We start from the raw sequence: 5,180 nt of genomic DNA, 5'->3' as shown, positions 1-5,180 counted from the left end.
CCGTCCATGGCCCGGCTATGAATGAATACATCGTCAAAGTAACTCGGTGCGAATTCCCGCACCGGTCTCAACAGATTTGTTACACAGCTGTTGAATGTTGCAGGGGTGTTACTGAGCCCCTGAGGCATTACTAGCCATTCCCAGAGCATTTCACTGGGGGTGCTCACTGCTGTGTACGGGATGATCCGCCTACGCATAAGGATTTAATAAAAACCATCCATCAGATCCATAGACGAAAAGAACGTACTCTTAGACATACCATCTATGATTACGTCCTTTCTCGGTATCGGCGTTTGAGCCGGTACTGTTGCAGCATTCAGTTTGTTGAATGCGTGCACTATCCGCCACCCTCCTGTGGCCTTTCGCACACAGAAGGTCGGAGAGCTATGTGCACTTAAATCCCGTATACTGACTTCGACCTAAAATGCATACATGTATAGAAAACTTGTTAGAGCTGTCCAACACGCCTTCTCTAAATGTAGTCCCTTCGGAATCTTGTCCTTGGTCATGCCAATCATGCCACCAAACTTCTCCAATCAATTACTGTTGAGAGCTTTTGTCATCAAATCTGACGAATTAATATCGGTCTTCATTTTCCATAATTACACTGTTCTTTTGCGACCTGATCTCGAACATAGTGCTAACGCTGGTCAATGTGTCGGGTGCGACGACTCTATTTAAATTAGTAGCCACGACAAACGCTGCTTCATTATCAATGCCGAGTCGGTAATTTATAGCCATGTGCAAAAAATAATTCAAATAATAGTTTTTTATAGACCTTGTCCCTCCATGCATGCCTCGCATGCTGCAACGTACGCTGCCTCAGCAGTTGTTTGCGTATTAATATTTTGACGTCAAGATGACAAAGATATAGCACCGCCTGCAGTTCAAGGCACATTACCAGTCATACTTTTTCTGGTATCAGGCTCATTCCCGATCTGAGTCGCAACATCCCTCAACAGTTAGCTTGCTACTCTTTTGGACTCCCTCAGTATATGCGTAAGCTATCCCTGGCTTTTAGTACCACTGGCGCATCGCAATACTCTTGGCTGCACCGATGTGCTGTAGGGTTGGTTTTCCACGTATATGCTACCCAACGGCATAAGCCAAGTCGGGCCTCGTGCATGTCGCCAGATACATCAGATTTCCAATTTGTTCACGATACAGACATAATTTTCCATTTTCTGGCGGTTGCTTGCACTGCGAAGTATCTATATCATGTATAGTCAATCGCTATGTTGTTTTCATCCGGATTCTGCTAGGGTGTGCGTCATTAAAGTTTCGCTCAATAATCTCCACAGTATTTGGTCTGGTGAATCTGGATATAATTTTTATTCTGCTCCACTTCCACGCCTAAATAAGTTTTGGGGGTTCCTGATCCTTGAGTCCATTGTCCTTATCCAGCCTTTGGTAACATTTTTGTCTTGAATTCAACATTCGCCGAAGCACATAGGATGTCGTCAATGTAGAGAGAACTATCGCAAATTTGCCGTCGTGCTTACAGTAGATAAATATGGCTCGGTGCAACACTGCTCGAATCCAAAATTGATAAACCAGCCATGCACTTCTGAATTCCATTCGCGCCGGATCGTTTTATGTCATTAAGGGTTTGTTGATGACGTAAACTTTGTTATTCAGCTTGCACGGGTAGTCATCCAGCGATTCCAGGTATTGTTTGATACCTAATGTTGCATTAAGATAAACGGTTTGATGTCGCATTGGTGAATGGGAAGCTCCAACTGTACACATACTGCAACAAAAAAAAGAAACGTAGCCATGCAAGGCACTGGATAAATGTCTACATGCAATCAATTTCAGGACGTAGTTTATCACCCCATGTAGCAATCCGCGCTCGAAATCTGTCGACATTATCCAAATGGTCCGTTTTAAGGTCAAAAATCCAAAATTGTCTTGATTGCTTTACTTCCATTTGGCATTTCATTTTCAGGAATCATCCCAATACGCTTTTACCTTCCAGCGCTACCATTGCCGCATCCATTGCCTCTTTCCACTGTTTTGCATATCTTGATGCCATCGCCGCACTGTACGTCCTTGGAATCGTTACATAACTTGCTTTAATGCCACCATTGTAACGGGGCACTGCGACTTGTACTGTTTCAGTACAAGTCCACTTCACACTGCTTCAGTTGTGAGTGGTGCCTTTCGTTAGGTGACGTACACTGTACGTATAGAGGAAGACTTCTCTTAAGGCAACTAGCTTTAAGAGGGTAAAATGAAAACTGTATTAATATAGTTAAGTGTCTCTTAATCTATCTTTGTAAATGCTGACTTAACTATAAACTAATACTAAACATGTAAATGAATTCTTATCTATCTTATCTTGTAACTCTCTTTGATTACTTCTACAGCTGATTAGTCTACGGAATAAAAAGACATAATGGCCTATACCTATTTATGGATAAGAATTCAGGATATTACTATATAAAGAAATATCCTCCAAATATTATCTACCTTTTAGATAATATATTAATTAACAGCCTTTAAGTGTTAATTCCATGTAACGATACACCCCGTTACAACCATCACCTCTTATGTTGTATGAAGTGCTCGAAAAGACTTTAATCACATAATTCTCAAAGTAACCAAGCTCCTAAAGCCACAAATTTGCTCGTGCTCTCTTTGCGTCCACCTTAGTGCGTTTTCTGTTGCGACTTTTCTTATCTCAATGTGTGTGACCAATGATTTGAACCAGCACAATCATTACTTTTACGTTGCAGAAAACAATGCCTTAACATCATCGTCGCTTTCAAATTCGAGCTGATCGTCTGGATCAAATAATTGTAGGCGGGCACGTCGTAATGCAACCACGCTTTACTTAGACGCACACCCTAGCACAGCGAGGAAGCGGTTTAATGCTTCTCTTGCGTGCAGGGAGGTAGTTGTGGTGGTGGGCGCGTTAGCGTCCTCACCGTCCTCACCCAATTCACTAAGTACTTGATTAAGTGTCGTCACGGGAGCGGTAATCTAGCTCCTCGTGCGCACTTATCAAGTACGAAATAGTTTTCAGACTGATTTATTTTTAATCGTATTAAATATTAATACCTATTTTTACCAGTCAAAATGTCATCTCTATAGATAACACCAAATATGTATTGCGAGCGTATCTTTCTAGATACGTCGCGTAATGGATGACGCTAGCCGTCATCCCTTCTAATGATAATGCAACCATGGGCATCACAAACACAAGGATTGGTCACAAATGTGCACCACACCCGAGCGCTGGATCTAATTACTATAATTTAGTAATTAAGTGTACTTAACGGGGACTGTGTAAAATTAGGGCAACTTGAGCGCGTTACATAAGTAGGATAATCTGCCGAATCTCTCAGAGATGCTACAGTACCCATGACTGCAGCCATGTCCGTAACATGCCCCACCGATTCAGCAAAATGATTATCTCCGGTAATTGTATCGCCAACACATTCGTAATTGAAACATGTGTCGTTCAATTCACCAATTAAATCATCGCCACAAGGATCAAATCATTGCTTAAAACCTTTATGCTATTGCAATCGTTATCAGGTTCATTTAAGCCGAACCCCGCATCAGGTTGAAAATTGTCTCGTGCATTATCGTCTTCCTGCGTTTCCTGAAGTGCATATTTAAAAGTAGGCAGGAAGCTGTTTCGAAGAGTATCATCTCATAAATTTCTGTCGTCGCTCGTCTCACCGGGCTTTTTACTATGCTGCTCATTGTTAACTGGATATGCCGTTGATATTCGATTGCGTAGTCGCCCACGCCATAAGTCCAGAGAGTCCGTAAGGTCCGACGCCCCGATTCCATGGCAACGTTGCTTCTTACGGTTCTTGACCCAATTTCAAATTCTTCTGTAAGGGAAGCACCGGCAAAGTCATAAATATCACCTTTTTATATCACCTTATTTTGCGTCGGACACCAAAACTGCTCCGTCGGAAAGTATATGAGACAGCCAACAAAACAATATTGATTTAGTCCAAGCTCAGAAACATAACACCTTCACGACAACCGAGTTAAATTCCCATGCGATTGTTCCCATAAGTTTTTTTTGCTTGGACTTTGGTGGGTAACAAAATCCCAATGAACCAATGCCCGAATTTAGTGTATGTGTGGCTTGGTCCGAAATAACACTTTGTACGGAGTACAGCCTGCGCCTTTGCAATATACTTGATTCTTTACGTAAACGGCAGTTTTAAAAGCATTCGTCCAGAGCGACTTCGAATAACCCGATTGATACATCATCGTCTTGACCATACCGATCAATGTCTGGTGGGCCCGCTCAACAATATTGAATTGCGTGGCATTAGGTCCAACCTTTGTGGGTACAATTCCCTTTCACATGTACCAATTTCCCATTGCATCATTACAAAAATTAGATCCTTGTTTGTGTGCACCTGCTTTACCATTTTAACACCTTCAAGTTTGTCATCTTAATATAAATTAGAACGTGCAAGTCGTATTCTTGACGAGATACGTCACGGATGTGTACTTTATAATACATGTTGGAAAGAGGTTTTGCCGATGGCAGAATTTGCCATTAACAATAGAGTGCATGCCTCAACAAAGCATACACTGATTTTCGTTGATGGCGTAATTCATTCAGGCATGCCCACCTTGTTACATACAGAGTGACTCTTTTTCAAGGGGGAGGGACGCGCTCGAGCAAAGATATTCTTCCTAAGGATTACTCCAAGATTAATGTTAGCGTGAACGTTAATATGAGAAAGTAGGTGAGAGACCGCAATTTTTTGCGGTTCGCACTCGAAAAGAAAACCCTGGTTGCTTTCTTCGGGCAACTTAACTCGTTGGTCAACACTTGCTACAAATCCCGTTATTCGACTCATCCAGGCTTCACAAGTCTGGTGACCAAACGGATTTCTGTATTGATTCCTTTTTGGGATTGATGGTACACATGCAAGCGGGCAAAGGGTGTCACACTTTTGTTCCGAGCTTGGGAAGTATTCGTACAGAATTTTTGGACGTCTATCCTGCGAGGCTTGGCTTGCACAAACTGGATACTGTCCATGATCGGTTCGAAAACAAACCGTAGTCGGTGCACGCTACGATCTGGACCAAGTGTCTAGAGCGGCAGGGTTACATTGCCTCTTGTAGTGGGACCCATGTCTTCGCTGCTATAAGGGTGCAGGCCATGTCTTTAAGGAGGCATAATTCCTTAAAGATTC

The sequence above is a fragment of the Bremia lactucae genome, linkage group LG5 (assembly GCF_004359215.1).
Source record: "Bremia lactucae strain SF5 linkage group LG5, whole genome shotgun sequence".
NCBI lineage: Eukaryota > Oomycota > Peronosporomycetes > Peronosporales > Peronosporaceae > Bremia > Bremia lactucae.
Note: the sequence above shows the minus strand (reverse complement) of the source record.